Genomic DNA, 17,233 nt, shown 5'->3' with positions numbered 1-17,233 from the left:
TCCCTCAGGGATTTGAGAAATGTTTTGGGGATCGTGGCAATAAGGCAGAACAATGAAACTCATGTGGCAATTTGTTGTCACAGTCATTATTTAACTTCATTGTCTGGGCTTAATCAGACACAACTAATAGTGCATGTGAAGTTTTCCACAGCAATGATTGTGCTCTGTCTTCCAAAACAGCATACAATCAAGACTACTCATACACTAAACTACAATAGTATAGTATAGTCACTGATGGCCTGTTCATTGAATTATAACTTAATTTAAGCTTATTTTAAGTCTGTATATACTGATCTTCAGGCACTTTAAAAGTCTTATTTTGGAGGCAAACAACCCATCTTCACATCCCCTTCACCCACCCTATGCCCTGCCTTTCTCCCTAGTTCTAGGCAGAACACACTGGAGTCCAGGAATTCTTCTGGATGGCCATGTAAGTTTGAGTCCTCCATGAAGCAGGTATGAAGACAGAGTTCAAATGCAATGCATTTATTGGGGATAACATCTGTGGAAATTCAAGGAGAGAAGATGCAGGAGTCATTGGTGACTGAATGTCACATCCCTTCCCTGTTCCTCTCTGAATCACCCTTCCTCCCAAAATAAAACTTAGATAATATCTGGACCTAAATATATTCATCAGAAACTCTAGCATTTTAAAAGACACATATTCATTATGTCTAAGTGCTTTTTTCCAATGGTGGGTGTGTTAGTCTGGGTCCTCGAAGAATCCTAGATGGTATTAATCATGCAAGGGTTTTTCAGGGAAAATGTCTATGTAAGGGAAAACTGGCAGGGAATTGGAACAGAATGAGAGAGCTGTCAGACTGCCAGACTGTCTGACCCTAAGAGAAGGAGTGAGGGAGAAAAGATTGAGTGGAAACATCTTAGACTACCTTGCGGGCTGAGGAAGGTTTGGCAGACTACTGGGGTATCCTCAATTAGTCTACCATCAGAGGAGTCCCATGCCTCCCAGCAATCTGTCTGCCTTTTTTTTTTTTTTTCTACATACTCAATCATTGATGGGGTCAACCCATTGTTGTCTTATCCTTAATACAAGTACAGTGATGGATTTTTGAGTTCAGCATCCTGAACCTTAGTCAATTACCATCTCTATGGCTGGAGGTCTGCAGGTCACAATCTCATGGCCACTATAGGGAAAGAATCATAAAAATGTGTTGTGATGTATACAATCAGGAGCAAGAATCTTCCAAGGTGAGACCAGCTAGCTTTACACTCTGGCTATGTGATTCCAATAACAACCCTGAGATAGATTCTGTTGTTATTCCTGTTTTATCTATGAGGAAAATATGGATCATAAAAGTAAAGTAACTTTCCAAAATCACACAGCTCAGAGGTGAAATGGCTGGAATTTAATCACAAAGAGATTTATCTAACTCCATGTCAATGTGACAGGTACTATGTTTGGACCTGAGTCAGTGAAAAAGACAGAGTCCCTTAGGGGGTTTATGGTACCAGAAATCTTCCCAGTAACATACCCCTCTGTGTCCCCAAGTCTAGACAGCTACCATTTACCAATGGCTTCTCTGGGCTGGTCATTGTACTGAAGTGCTTTCCATACTTTATCTCACTTAGTCCTTGGTAGCTTCTCTGTTGGATAGGTCTTACTAGCCCTATTTTACATATGAAGAAACTGAAGGCTGGCACCACAGCTCACTAGGCTAATCCCTGCAGCACCGGCACACCGGGTTCTAGTCCCAGCTTCGGGGCACCAGATTCTGTCCCGGTTGCTCCTCTTCCAGTCCAGCTCTCTGCTGTAGCCCAGGAAGGCAGTGGAGGATGGCCCAAGTGCTTGGGCCCTGCACCCGCATGGGAGACCAGGAGGAAGCACCTGGATCCTGGCTTCAGATCAGCGCAGTGTGCCTGCCGTGGCGGCCATTTGGGGGGTGAACCAACGGAAGCAAGACCTTTCTCTCTGTTTTTCTCTCTCACTGTCTAACTCTGCCTGTCAAAAAATTAAAAAAAAAAAAAGAAACTGAAGTTTATGAAAAGGTTACTTATAAAGTTTTAACTAACATTTAGTAAACTCATACTATGTGCTAGGCCCTGTTCTCAATGAGTTGCATGTTTTAACTCATTTAATCTCCACAGTAACCATTTGAAGTAGCTGCTCTCATTGTCTTCATTTTATAGAGGAGGAATCAGAAGCATACTTGATTTAGTATAAGAAACCCAGCTGGGACTGATGCCATGGCGTAATGGGTAAAGCCACTGCCTGAAGTGCTGACATCCCATATGGGCACATGTTCAAGTTTAGGCTGCTCTACTTCTGACCCAGCTCTCTGCTATGGCCTGGGAAGGCAGTGGAGGAAGGCCCGAGTCCTTGGGCTCCTGCATTCACGTGGGAGACCTGTAAGAAGCTCCTGGCTCCTGGCCTCGGATTGGCGCAGCTCTGGCCTTTGCGGAGAGTGAACCAGCAGATGGATCTCTCTCTCTCTCTCTCTCTCTCTCTCTCTCTCTTTCTTTCTGTGTGTGTGTGAAACTCTTTCAAATAAATAAATAAATCTTAAAAGAAAAAAAGAAACTCAGTTAAAGTGGTGGAGTTCAATGTAGATATTCTGGTTTCAGGGCTTGCTTGCCTAACCACTGTGGCAAACTGTCTAACACCAGGAGAGCTGGATTTGTATCCCAAGTTTGCCTGACTCCAAACTAAACTCTGGGTGACACATTGCACTTTTGCTCAACTGTTCACTGTTGACCTCTTTTTTGGAGGAGGAGAAAAATCCACCTCAATAAATAGTCACTGAGTACCTGTTCTATACCTGTGCTATATACCAGGAAAAAAGAAGGTAGCTAACCAATGAAGTATTATGCAGCTATAAAAAGGGAGATCATCATATACAAGTGTATCATAATTTCTGGGATATATTATTAAGTAACAAAGCAAGGTGCAAAAGAGAATATAAGTATATATTTATTTATTTACATATTTGAAAGGCAGAGAGACAGACACACAGAGGGATTTTCCATCTTTTGGTTCACTCCCCAAAAGCCTACAACACCTAGGGCTGGGCAGCAGAAGTCTGGGGCCAGTATTTCAATCTAGGTCTCCTATGTAGGTGGCAGGGACTCAATCACTTGAGCCATAACCTGCTGCACATTATCAGGAAGCTAGAATCAGGAACAGAGGCAGGATCTGAACCCAGGCACTCCAATATGAGATGTGGGCATCCTTAGCAGTGTCCTGACAGCTGCACCAAATGCCCATCCCAGTGTACTTTTCAAAAAATTTATTTATTTTCACTTTATTTGAACAGCAGAGACAGAGATCTTCCATCTGTGGGTTCACTCCCTAAATACTTCCAACAGTCAGGCTAGGCCAGGCCAAAGCCAAGAGCCTAGAACCCAATCCAGGCATCCCACATGGTTGGCAGAGACCCAATTACTTGAACCATCTGGTGCCTCCCAGGGTGCACATTAACAAGATGCTGGATTGGAAGCAGAGGAGCTGGGACTTGAACCAGGCATTCTGATATGGGATGTCAGTATCCCAAGCAGTCTTAACTGCTGCACCGAATATCTTCCTTCGAACCCCATGCACATTTTTATGTGTCAGAAAGAAGAAAATTACAAAAAAAGATGTGAACTATTTAAAAAGTGTCAGTGTGATGAATTACAAAGATTAAAGAGCAAATATTAAAAGTCACTAGAGAGACTTGACAATTAAACATAACATGTGATTCTTAACAGAATACTGCGTCTGGGGGCAGAGAGAAAGGAAGCTATAAAGTGTTAAGTCCTGAACCATAAAGGGTCTGAGATGTTATTCCACTTACATAGTTCTACACACACACAAAACACACTCTATTGGGAACACCAGACCCCTGGATCTGGGTCAGGGATAAGAGATCATTTTTGCTGACATAGCAACCTTAGCACCAGTTTTCTGTGCCCCATTTTCCTTCAGGCTGACAAAATGGGGATCTGATGTCACCTGCATGCCTATACCACAAAAGAAAAACCCCAAAACTATTCATCTCAGAATTTATCTAGTTTGGCTTTTATGCCTGCCCATCCTCCCTTCCAGTTACCACTCTCTGTTACTCTAAAAATTAGTAGATTAAAAAATTAAATATTTATCATGCATTTTAAGAAAAAATTATCTACTTCATCCCCAGTTGGAGGCAAAGTTCTTTTTAGAAGAATGCCAGCTAATGGATGTGGACGGAATACATTAGAAATTACCACACAGACATATCTTGTTTTAGTGTACTTTGCTTAATTTTGCTTTGCAGATTTTATGTTATTTGTAAATTTAAGGTTTGTAGTAACCCTGTCAAGCAAGTCTGGACCATTTTTCAAACAGCTCAGATGACTGTCCATATTTTTTAAGCAATAAAAATATTTTTATTTTAAAATTTTATTTATTTGAGCCGGCGCCGTGGCTCAATAGGCTAATCCTCCACCTTGCGGCGCCGGCACACCGGGTTCTAGTCCCGGTTGGGGCGCCGGATTCTGTCCCGGTTGCCCCTCTTCCAGGCCAGCTCTCTGCTATGGCCAGGGAGTGCAGTGGAGGATGGCCCAGGTGCTTGGGCCCTGCACTCCATGGGAGACCAGGAAAAGCACCTGGCTCCTGGCTCCTGCCAGGATCAGCGCGGTGCGCCGGCTGCAGCGGCGGCCATTGGAGGGTGAACCAGCGGCAAAGGAAGACCTTTCTCTCTCTGTCTCTCTCTCTCACTGTCCACTCTGCCTGTCAAAAAAAAAAAAAAAAAAAAAATTTTATTTATTTGAAAGGCAGAGAGACAGAGACAGACCAGGAGAGATCTTCCATCTGCTGGTTCAATTCCCAACCAAGAACTGAGAACTTGGTTCAGATCTCCCACATGAGAGGTAGTGACCCAAATGCTTGAGCCATCATTTGAAGCCTCCCAGGGTACACTTTAGTAGTAAGCTGAACTCAGAAGCAGAGCCAGTACTCAAACCCAGGGACTCTAACATGTGATGCAAGTGTCCACATGGCATCCCAACTGGGGCACCAAACACCTGTCCCCAGAATAGCATTTTAAAAAGACCCCTTTGGTGTATAGAAAATAGATGAAATTATCAGTTAGAAGGCTACCACGGGGAGAAATGATGGAGATTTGTACTAACATACTGACACTGGGATGGAGATAACTGGATGGAGTTGAATGATATTTAGGAGACAGAGTTGACAAGACTTGATTGGATGTGGGAGATAAGGAAATAGAAGGAACCAAATTCGAGGTTTCTGACATGAGCCAAGGAATGAATGGTGAAGCCATTTATAGATAGGAAGAATATGAAAGAGAAACCAATGTGTGTGAGGAGATCCTGACTCTGACTTTGAACACGTTACATCCAAGTAGAAAATCTGAGGAGACAGTCGGCCCCGCAAGTCTGACATTCAGAACATACAAGTGTATGGACTGAAAATACAGAATAGATATACAGTCAAAAGATGGTGATTCAAGGTGTAAGTTGAGAGTGAGGACTTAAAGAAGAAATACCAACACTGAGCACTTACTAAGCGCCAACACTCAAGGAAGCAAAAGAGAAAGAATTGTCAAAGCAGAGTGAGGAAGAGCGATTAGAGAAGTGGGATAGACCCCGGGGAGCGTCACAACAAGAAAGGCAAGGAAATCAAGTGTTTCAAATGTTTCTAAGAGGTGCAGCAAGAGGACAAGAGAGAAGGACTGAAAGTCTGTCCAGGCTGTTAGAAAATAGCTATCCCTGGAGACACCTCAGCTGTCCTGGCTTTCTGAGTGTGCCACAGAAAACTGGACTTTTCCCTGATCCAAATGCCAATAGTTACAAGAATTCACATTTATCTAAGAAATTTCCCGTTCACGGACTGATGTTGCATACTTGATCTCATGTAGTCCCAATGAGGTTATCATCATCAGGGAAGGGCCACCTCCATCATCATTAATATTCTGAGTGCCCCAGCACATTGCTAGGCCCTTAACAGGCAGGCAATGAAAAGTGGACTAAACAAAGGAATCAGCAGTTGATGTGTGGAAGCTGAAGGATATAACAGTCTGTGAACCTATTCAATATAGTTTTGTTGAGTGAATTCCCTGTTAACAACATTTCAGTGATTTGTCATCACCTAAAGACCATTAGCCTGACACTAAAGACCCTTCACTGTTTGGCCCCACCCAGCTCTCTAGACTCATCAATGATAGGTCTTCCAAAGTACTTGTTCCCTTCGTGCCTACTACTTTTTTTTTTTTTTTTTTTTTGGACAGGCAGAGTGGACAGTGAGAGAGAGACAGAGAGAGAAAGGTCTTCCTTTTGCCGTTGGTTCACCCTCCAATGGCCGCCGCTGCAGCCGGCGCACCGCGCTGATCCGAAGGCAGGAGCCAGGATCCAGGTGCTTTTCCTGGTCTCCCGTGGGGTGCAGGCCCCAAGCACCTGGGCCATCCTCCACTGCACTCCCTGGCCATAGCAGAGAGCTGGCCTGGAAGAGGGGCAACCGGGACAGAATCCGGCGCCCCGACCGGGACTAGAACCCGGTGTGCCGGCGCCGCAAGGTGGAGGATTAGCCTATTGAGCCACGGCGCCGGCCTTCGTGCCTACTACTTTTACAATTCCTGTTTCTTCTGCCTGAAATGCCATTTGCTTTCTCTGATTGTAAGATTATACCATTATTTGGTACTCAGCTCAAATGTCACCTTCTTTATATTAACATTTTGTATATAATGCTACTCAAGCAAGAGTAAGTAGCATCCTCTCTGTGCCTCTTTACAGAGGCATGCACACACATAAACACATATAACCAGCCTTCAAGTGCACACACACACACACACACTTCATAACCACGCTTCAAGCAAGGTACCACTATCCTCTTTGTATAATCAAACTAATTCAGTGATATAAAGGGGCTTATCTAGTTGCATAGCTAGTAAGTTAATAGGCCTGCTTTTCAAACTCAGGTCCTTCTAACTCTGAAGTTGTCATCATTATTTTTTCTACATGATCTCCTCAGGGTCAGAGACTACAACTTGTGTTTTCACTTTACTTCCCAAGGACCTATATTGTGCTTGGTAAATAATATGTACTCCATAACTATTTATTTTTTATTATTAGAAAGTCTTTTTAATGTTTATTTTCTTCTACCTGAAAGGCAGAGGGAGAGAGAGTGAGAAAGAGACTCTTCCATCCACTGGTTCACTCCTCAAATATCCACAACAGTCAGGGCTTGTCAAAACCAAAGCTGGAATCTTGAAACTCTTTAGGGGTCTTCCACATGGGTGGCAAGAACCTAATCACCAGGCCATCATCTACTGCCTCCCAGGATGCATTGGCAGAAAGCCAGATCAGAAGCAGAGCAGCTGAGACTTGAAACAGCATTCCTATATGGGTTGAGGGTGGCCTATCCCACTGCACCAAATACGCACCTTTTTAAAAAAATAGTCTTTTTAAAAAATGTTTATTTATTTTTTAAAGATTTCTATTTATTTATTTGAGAGGTAGAGTTACAGACAGTGAGAGGGAGACAGAGAGAAAGGTCTGCCTTCTGTTGGTTCACTCCTCAAATGGCCGCAATGGCCAGAGCTGTGCCAATCCGAAGCCAGGAGCCAGGTGTTTCCTCCCAGTCTCCCACGCAGGTGCAGGGGCCCAAGCACTTGGGCCATCTTCTACTGCTTTCCTAGGCCACAGCAGAAAGCTGGATTGGAAGAAGAGCAGCCAGGACTAGAACAAGTGCCCATATGGGATGCCAGTGCCACAGGCGGAGGATTAACCTACTGTGCCACAGTGCCGGCCCCAAAAATGTTTATTTCATAAACACTTCTTTACTGAAATAATTTACTAGTGTATACTATGTTAGATTATACTTTCATGTTTAAGATTATTTTCCTAACTGAAATCTCCTGTCTCCTTTTTGATTTTACCTATCCTTTGAAAAGCTTCTGTTGATCTCTTTCCTCATATAAATAATGCCAGCCTGCACGTTTTAGCTCTGAGTTATAGTCTTCCCTATGTTGGACCGATATTGCTTTACTCCTGGCTAGCTTTTCAGAACAAGAACAGGGTCTTCTCTGGAACGTCCCAGAGCACATACCACAGGCCTATAACACATGCCTTGTGGGGAGCAACTCGGACTAGACTAAGTTACTGGAATTAAGACTTATTCTATGCATCTGCTTTCCCACAATATGGCGCTGGGAGAGGAGAAAACAGCTTCTACACAGCTGCCTCCAGTTCAACCAATAAACAGCAGGACCTGCTCCTGATTGCAGAGTTGGGATTGGTGGAAGAGGACTATAAAGGAGGAGAGAGACAACATGCACCAGGAACATCTATCTGAAGGAACACCTGTGCAGCCCCCGAGAGAGCCGGCCGGCTTCCACAGAGGTGGAAGGGACGGTAGCCAACCCGGGAAGAACCAGCAGCAAACCCAGGAAGGGCCGAGCAGACAAAAGAACAGGGCAGGGTCCTGTGTCGTTCCTCCACGAAGACGGGGAGCAACAATGCCTGTTTGATTGGAAGACTTCTTTCATCTAGAGCCAAGAAGTCTTCAGTAACACTGGAAGGTTCCATCCAATTCCACACTTCTGAGACGGCAGACTAACTCCTCTCTGGTTAAGAATCTCCCCTCTCTGAACAGAGGATTTTTTTTTTTTTATAATATAGCTCAATCAATCCACTACTGACACATGGTAAGAATTGAAAACTATATCAAAAGTCTACCATCATAACTCCAAATTCTACTTTTAGTCCCAGGATTCTTCATTTTGTTTTTCTGGAATTCCTAGGTGCTATTCCGTGAACTTTAATACTGGACCTCCAGATCTACTCTAAGAATACCTGATCCGACCATGGGTAGTCCATTTTTTATTACCATTTTATGAAATTGTTCTGTTGGATCCTAGTCTACCCTAGGAACCCAATAATATGTTTGGAATTCCAGGTTCTATTCTGTGAGTTTCATATTCTCCCACTGGGCAATAAGATTCTACTAGTAAAGACCACGATGATGCTTTTGAAAACAGCTTCTATTTTGGCGACTTGGATTCTATTCCCAGATTCTAACATTCTAATAATCCTATGTTCTACTTTTTTTTTTTTTTTTTTTTTTTTTTTGACAGGCAGAGTGGACAGTGAGAGAGAGAGACAGAGAGAAAGGTCTTCCTTTGCCGTTGGTTCACCCTCCAATGGCCGCCGGGGCCAGTGCGCTGCGGCCAGCACACTGCGCTGATCCGATGGCAGGAGCCAGGTACTTCTCCTGGTCTCCCATGGGGTGCAGGGCCCAAGTACTTGTGCCATCCTCCACTGCACTCCTGGGCCACAGCAGAGAGCTGGCCTGGAAGAGGGGCAACCGGGACAGAATCCAGCACCCTGATCGGGACTAGAACCCAGTGTGCCGGCGCCACAAGGCGGAGGATTAGCCTAGAGAGCCGTGGTGCTGGCCCCTATGTTCTACTTTCAAGCCCTAATATTCTAACATTAGAATGCCAGGTTCTATTCTTAGAAATCACATATCCTACTTTTGGAACATCACATTTTATTCCCTGAACCCAAGATCCTATTACTGGAGTTTATATTCTACTATTGCAACTTATGATTCCATTACTAGAATCCTAATTCCCAAACTTGGAATCTGAGGATCTACTTTGCCAATTTTAGAGTCTACTATCAAAACCCCAGGTATTAATCTCCTAGAAGATTCTACTATGAAAACTCAAGTTTGTACTCACAGAAACTAAAATTCTACTGCAAGATCTTGGGCTTTACTCTCAGAAATGCAGATTTCATTACTGGAATCAGACTCAAAGGTTAACGATTAAGGCTGAATTTTTGCTAGTAGAATTTTTGACTTCAATTTTTGGGATTAAATCAAAATTCTTCATTTGGAACTCTCATTTCAGAACTGAATAATTTGTAAATCCAGATTCTATTGTGTGAATCCCTCATTCTACAGCTGGACATACAAATTACATTACCAAACCACAAGGTGCTGCGATTGGAATTGTAGTTTCCATTATGGCAATTACAGCTTCTGTTAAACTTCAAGCTTTAGTAATGGAATTCAAGGCACTTGTAGACTCTAGAACTCAGAGGTACTTATCACATCAGTTAAAAGCATGCACTCTGAAGTCAGACTACTTATGGTCCGATACCATCTCTGTGCTTTTTAGGTGTGTGACCTTTGGAAAGATGCTTTTTTGTGCCTTAATTTTCTCATCTGTGAAACAGAGATGATACTTAAACCATCTGACAGGTTATTTTTCTTGTGAGCACCAAATGCAACAATAATAGTTTATGTAAAGCACTTACAATGATGCCTGGCACACAATAAGCACTTCATAAATATTAGCCATTAGCATTGTTACAGTACAAGGTTAATTCTAAAAAGAATCTAATATGCTAGAATCCAATCTCATAATTTCAAAATTTAATATTGTACACTTCCACTGTGGTAACTCAATATTCTTTATTAAAGCTCAAAGCTGTGTTTTCTGAACCCCATATTCTATACTTCTATTTTAAGCATTCTAACTTCAATATTGCATTATTGGATCTAAAGTGCCAGTCTCAAAATGCAAAATTCTAACAATACAATTCTAAGTTCTATTATTGTAATCCCAGATTGTAGTTCAGGGACTCCAGGTGCCTTCTGTGAAACAGAAATTTCATTGTTAGGCCTCAAGAGCTTACTCTCATGACCTGAAATACTACAAGAACTCCAGGTGCCAAATTCAAAGTCTCAGATTCTATAAGGGTACTTCAAAAAGTTAACAGAAAATTAAATTTAAGATTGTTTATTTTGGTGTAAAAAATTTGAGATCCATACGTAGTTTTTGGTAATGCACTCTCCATGAACTTTTTGAAGACCTCTCATAGACTGACCTCCAAAATCTACATTTGAAACTTCAGGTGTTACCTTCTGATGCCATGGATTCTACACTAGAATTTAGCTGCTACTTGGAAACCAAAATTCTACTAGTGGAAGCATAGCTCTACTATCTGAATTTGAATCCTGCAGTTATATTCCACAATTACAATCAGAAATTCTAATTGAGAATTTTCAATAATGGAAATCTAAGGTTCTGTATTTGAAACACCAAATTCTAATCTATGACCTCCCATATTCTATTTCTGACATTCAAGTTCTATTAAAATTTGTAGTTCTAATACTGAACTCCAAATGCTAAACTTAGAATTACAGGTTTTACTACTATATTTTACTCCAGGTTTCATTCTTATAACCCTCAATGTGAGTTTCAGTTTTCTAGCTTCTCGCTAGATAAAGGATGCTAAGAAGGGTTTCTTGAAAACTTCCTAGACATTACTACTTAATTATATACTGTCTTGAACTGTGCTGTCATTGATTCCTGGGACAACAAATCTCTTGATGAATGGAGTCCCCCAGGCAATGGCTATAGCAATAGAGAACCAGGCTGGCCTATGGCAGAAGTGTTAATGAACTTCATACAGTTCTTCCTTCCTTTCCTCTACACACCATGTGTCTCATCTTTGTGGTTCTTCTTTAGGTCTGCAGTACTGGTACACACCCTCACTGTGGCCATCCAACCTACTTAGGCCAGGTGGCTCTCAAGAACACATTTGTAACTTTTTACACCAAAGTGCAAACAGACTACAATAATGAGCGAGTGTTGTGGTGTGGTGGATTTGTGAGTTAAGACTCTACTTGTGATGCCAGTATCCCATATGAGTGCTGATTTGAGACCCGGCTATGTTTCTGATCCAGCTTCTGCTAATGCATTTGGAAAAGCAGCTGAAGATGGGCCCAGGTTCTTGGGCCTCTGTCCCCCATGTGGGAGACCTGGATGGAGTTCTTGGCTCTTGGCTTAGGCCTGGCCCATCCATCCCGTTGTTGCAGGTATTTGGGCAGTGAACCAGTGGATGGAAAATATTCTTTCTTTCTCTCTCTCTCTCTCTCCTCCTGTCTCTGTTGCTCTGCCTTTTAGATAAACAAATAAATAAATGTTTAAAAAATATGTGCTATTTTTCCCTTCCCCCTCCATCTAAATATTTAAAATTTGAAGGCTCAAGGGCAGGTGTTTGGCACAGCACTAAAGACATTGTTTGGGATGCCCCCATCCCAAATAGGAGTGCCTGGGTTCAAGTTCTGGTTCTGCTCCCTATTCCAGCTTTCTGCTAATGTGCACCCTGGGAGGCTATAGCTCAAGTAATTGGGTACCTGCCACTCATGTGGGAGACCTGGATTCAGTTCCTGGCTCCTGGCTTTGGACTGGTCCAGCCCTGGCTATTTCAGGCATTTGAGAAATCTGTCTATTGGTTAGTCTCTTTGCCTTTCAAGTATTTATTTTTAAAAGAAGGCTCAAAGAGATTAATCTCATAATGTAATATTTCATACATTACCAAGGAATGAGGAGGTAATTTGGAAGGAAATCACAAGGCTTGTTAGGCTCTTATCTAATTGAAAATGTGTTCCAAAAAGATCCTGGAAGTCTCCTCAATTTCCTTCTTCATTTGTAAAATGCAGATAAGAATGCATGTAAAGCACATATTAAAAGAGCTTTGTGAGCAGTATGAAAATATTATTGTTACAAGTATCCCTTTCCCCAAAATCTGGAAAGTGAGGATACAGAACTTCCCAAACAAAGCTCAGGTTTCTAAACTAGAGGTAGATTACCTGGGATATGTTCTAACTCCAGGAAAGTGTGCTCTCTCGGTCAAGAAGAGAAAGCTATTCTATATAAAAAGGCAACTAAGGATATTTCTGGGAATGGCAGGATTCTATGGAATTTGGATTCCAATTTTTAGTATAGTGCTTTAAAAGGCCTTGATGCAGACGCACTGTGCTCAACAGGGGAGCTACAAAAGACATTCCAAAGAAATAAGGAGCTTTTAACAAAAGCTCCAACTTTAGAAATTCCTGAGCAAGCCATTCATAGAAAGATCCTCTTCAGATCAGTTGCAGCTTAAATGGAAGGGACCTTACTAGGTATTACTGAACACAACTACCTCCGTGAAATTAGGATTAAACTTCTACCTCTTAAGTCTCCACGGGTGAACTAAAAAAGACATGCCTGCCGGCGCCTTGGCTCACTTGGTTAATCCTTCCCCAGTGGCGCCGGCATCCCATATGGGCACCAGGTTCTAGTCCTGATTGCTTCTCTTCCAGTCCAGCTCTCTGCTGTGGTCTGGGAGGGCAGTGGAGGATGTCCCAAGTGCTTGGACCCCTGCACCTGCATGGGAGACCAGGAGGAAGCACCTGGCTCTTGGCTTCGGATCAGCACAGCGCCCCGGCTGTGGCAGCCATTTGGGGAGAGAACCAACGGAAGGAAGACCTTTCTTTCTGTCTCTCTCACTGTCTGTAACTATACCTGTCAAATAAATAAATAAAATCTTTTTTTTTTTTAAAAAGACATGCCTGATTATTCCTGTAAGGCAATCAGAGATCGTAAGTACTTCTTCAAAAACAAAAATGTTAAGTAAAGCTTTTGCTTTCCTCACATCAAGACTGTTGCTCCTTAAGGCAGAAATGCTATACCTGCCTCTCCTGATTCTCTCTGGAAACTGTATTGACAATAAACTCCTAATGAGTTCTTCTATTATAATTCTCTATACTCAAGCTAAATGGGTTTATAATCTACATAAAGATAACCTTTCCATCTCAAGGGGCACACCACTCACAATTGTTTTTATTCTGGTTTTGCTCATGTTGATTGACAAACTTACATGTTTCAGAACTCAACTTCTGGGAGTAACTGACCATGCAGGGGACACAGCCACTGGTGGTGACCTAGACTGCTCCAGCTCACAAAGCAAATTTGTGGGGTTAGATAGGCAGAGACTTCCAGACCCAGGACAGGCAGGGCTATGCCCCTCATAAGCAGGAAGCTGCTATAGAAGATGATTCTATGCCCTTCAACAGTCCTTAGGGTTAAGGGCTGGAAAGTCTTTGAGGGGAGAATGATATAGGCAGGCATATAGGATAAATTTGATTAGATTTGTGAGCTGGAAGACCACAATTTCACCATGCCCCTGTGTGATCTCATCCACCTACCTGACCCCATCTGTATGCCCACCTACCAGACTACATAACCATTCCCTTTTAGAAGTAGATAAAAGGCCTGGAACATCCCCAAATCATTCTCTTCTTCTTTGCCTTCGCTTCACTGCTCGTGCTAAGCTGCCTGTGGCTGCTCATTACCAAAACGCTCGCTGCACGTGGCTCTTGGCCTGCTCTCTGCTTGGTATGGGTCCCAACTTAAATTTCAGACTTTTCTTTCTCCCTTAAAGCCCTCACTCCCCTATGCATTTCTCTCACTAAATGAAAAGCTTTAAAACAACAACAAAAAAAGTATCCCTTTTCAAAGGGGCATTTCTCTGGCTACTTTGAAAATGATTATTGTGCCACCTGTTGGACATGGCTTGAATTACACTTGTTTTTTTGTTTGTTTTTGACAGGCAGAGTGGACAGTGAGAGAGAGAGAGACAGAGAGAAAGGTCTTCCTGAATTACACTTGTTTTTCTACCGCGTGTCACCCAACAATCACTTTAGCCTTTCTGTGGCATAATTGGAAAGAAAATGCTCCTGGCTGGTTTCACTGACTTTAAAAGAAGTAATCTAAGATTAGGAGAATTGTGGCATAGGTTCAAGTTCCTGCTACTCCACTTCCTATCCACATTCCTGCTAATGCATTCTGGGAGGCAGCAGGCGATGCCTCAAGTGCTTGGAATCATGCCACCCACAAGGGAGACCCGAGAGGAGTTCTGGGTTCCTCACTTCAGCCTGGCCCAGCCCTTCCTATTACAGGCATTTGGGGGGTGAACAAGTGGATGAAAGGTTATCTACTGAGCATTCACCAAGTGGAAAGGGTCAAGGATGGAAAGGTCTTAATGCCTCTCCTTGAGGGAATGAGGTACATTCCCTAAGGAAGACTTCACAGAGCAGGTGGTGTCCTACTTGGCTCTGTAAAAGGAATATAATGTTGAGAGGGAAATAAGAGCACATCAGGCCACAAGAACAATGTGGGAAAGGGCAGAGAGCTGTAAAAAGTGCCTGGAGAATGTAAGTTTCTCTGTTCATTTAGTTTTGGATCCAAGGAAAGAGGAGGTGATGACAGTGACTAATAGTCAATGTTCACAAGCCTTTACTGTGTACAAAGTCCTTTAAGACAGATGCTTTCAAGGGAGGCTTTAGTGCACAATGATTGACACTTGTGACCATGACAACAGGTAGACCCAGGTTTAAATCTCTATTGTATTTGAAAAATGTTCTATTTAATAGTTACTTAACTTCTCTAAGTTTTCTTTCCTTTTCAAGAATTATTTATTTATTTGAAAGTCAGAGTTACACAGAGAGAGGAGAGGCAGAGAGAGAGAGAGAGAGAGAGAAAGAGAGAGAGAAAGAGAGAGAGAGAGAAGTCTTCCACGTGCTGGTTCACTCCCCAGTTGACTGCGACGGCCAGAGCTGTGCGCTGATCCAAAGCCAGGATCCAGGAGCTTCTTCCGGTTCTTCCACGTGGGTGCAGGGGCCCAAGGACTTGGGCCATCTTCTACTGCTTTCCCAGGCCACAGCAGGGAGCTGGATTGGTAGTGGAGCAGCCGGTCTCGAACAGGCACCCATATGGGATGCCAGCACTTCAGGCCAGGGCGTTAACCACAGCACCAGCCCCTTTAATTTTTCTTATCTGAGAATAGAAGCACTTACTTCATTGGGCTCTTGACAGGGTCACATAAGGTAATGTTTATGAAGTTCTTATATACTAGTTAGCATTTAATAATTATAATACCTAGTAGCTATCATAACTACTATTATTTAATCTGTGAGGTAGAAATTACTATCCCAGTATTACAAAAGAACAAACAGGTCAAATGGCTAAAGTGGGATACCAAATTCTATGTTTTTTTTTCCCACTACACCAGAGATTTCAGACTACAAAAGTAGGTTGGGACCAGACTGTTATAAACCCTAAAGCCTGTGGGAAACCACTAAAGATTATTAAGCAGGAGAGTTTCGGATAAGATTTCTATTTTAGAAAAACTTGTAAACCTTCTGAATAGATTCATTCAGCTTACAATCAACATTTGCAATTATAATGATAATTTAAAAAAAAAAGATTATTTATTTGAAAGGCAGAGTTAGAGAGAGAGAGATCCTCCATCTACCAGTCTACTCCCCCAGTGGTTGCAATGGCTGGAGCTGGGCCGGTCTGCAGCAAGGAGCTTCACACAAATCTCCCATGTGGGTGCAGGGGTCCAAGCACTTGGGCCATCCTCTGCTGCTTTCCCAGGCACACCAATAGGGAGGTGATCGAACTGGAGCAGCTAGGACTCAAACCGGCGCCCATATGGTATGCCAGCACTGCAGGCACTGGCTTCACCCACTATGCCACAGTACCAACTCTAATTATAATGATAATCTTAAAAAGTATTGAGCACTTATGTATTAAGCATAAGGAAGTAAAACAGACTTTGTACTGCATTTTCATTTTTAGAAAATAAATTGTTATGGGTAGGTATTTGACCTGGCAGTTAAGACACCACACCCCATATATTGGAGAGCCTGGATTAGATACCTGGCTCCAGCTCCTGACTCCAGCTTCCTGCTAATGCAAACCCTTTGAAGCCATAGTGAGGGGTCAAGCATTTGGGTTCCTGTCACCCACTTGGAGACACGGATTGCATTTTGGGCAGCCAGTTTTGGTCCTCAGCCCAGCCTTAGCTGTTTAGCTGTTGTGTGCATTTGGGGAATGAAGTAGCAGAAAGGAGCTTTCTCTCTGCCTATCAAATAAATAAACATTTAGAAAAAATATTTTAAAGATTTATTTTATTTATTTGAAAGACGTAGTTACAGAGAGAGGTAGAGAGGTAGAGAGAGAGAGAGAGAGAGAGAGAGAGAGAGAGAATCTTTCATCTGATGGTTCATTCCTCAAATGGCTGCAACAGCCAGGGCTGAGCTGATCCAAAGCCAGGACCCAGGAGCTTCATTCATGTCTCCCATGTGGGTGCAGGGGCCCAAGCACTTGGGCCATCTTCCGCTGCTTTCTCAGGCGCATCAGCAGGGAGCTGGATTGGAAGTGGAGTAGCCGGGTCTCAAACAGCTCTGGCTATTGCAGCAATTTGGGGAGTGAACCAGTGGATTGAAGACCTCTCTCTCTCTCCCTCTCTCTCTCCTTCTCCCTCTCCCTCTCTGTAACTCTGCCTTTCAAATAAATAATAAATAAATCTTTAAAAAAATTGGATTAAAAAAACAAAAAGAACTGTTAAGCATCATCTCATTTAAAAAACCTCATAGCAAGAAAATAAGGGGATT

General features: G+C 42.7%; 1 long non-coding RNA gene across 1 annotated transcript in view; it reads right to left on the bottom strand.

The window, feature by feature from the left end:
- Positions 1-470: 470 nt before the first annotated feature.
- The window catches only part of LOC103350185 (translation initiation factor IF-2), a 64,933-nt gene continuing 48,170 nt past the window's right edge, over positions 471-17,233 (bottom strand). Inside the window, exon 5 of the long non-coding RNA XR_011390051.1 lies at positions 471-502. This is a non-coding gene — a long non-coding RNA (translation initiation factor IF-2). The remainder of the gene's footprint in view (positions 503-17,233) is intronic.

The sequence above is a fragment of the Oryctolagus cuniculus genome, chromosome 7 (assembly GCF_964237555.1).
Source record: "Oryctolagus cuniculus chromosome 7, mOryCun1.1, whole genome shotgun sequence".
In the NCBI taxonomy this organism is placed as follows: Eukaryota; Metazoa; Chordata; class Mammalia; order Lagomorpha; family Leporidae; genus Oryctolagus; species Oryctolagus cuniculus.
Note: the sequence above shows the minus strand (reverse complement) of the source record. Positions and strands in the feature narration are given on the sequence as shown.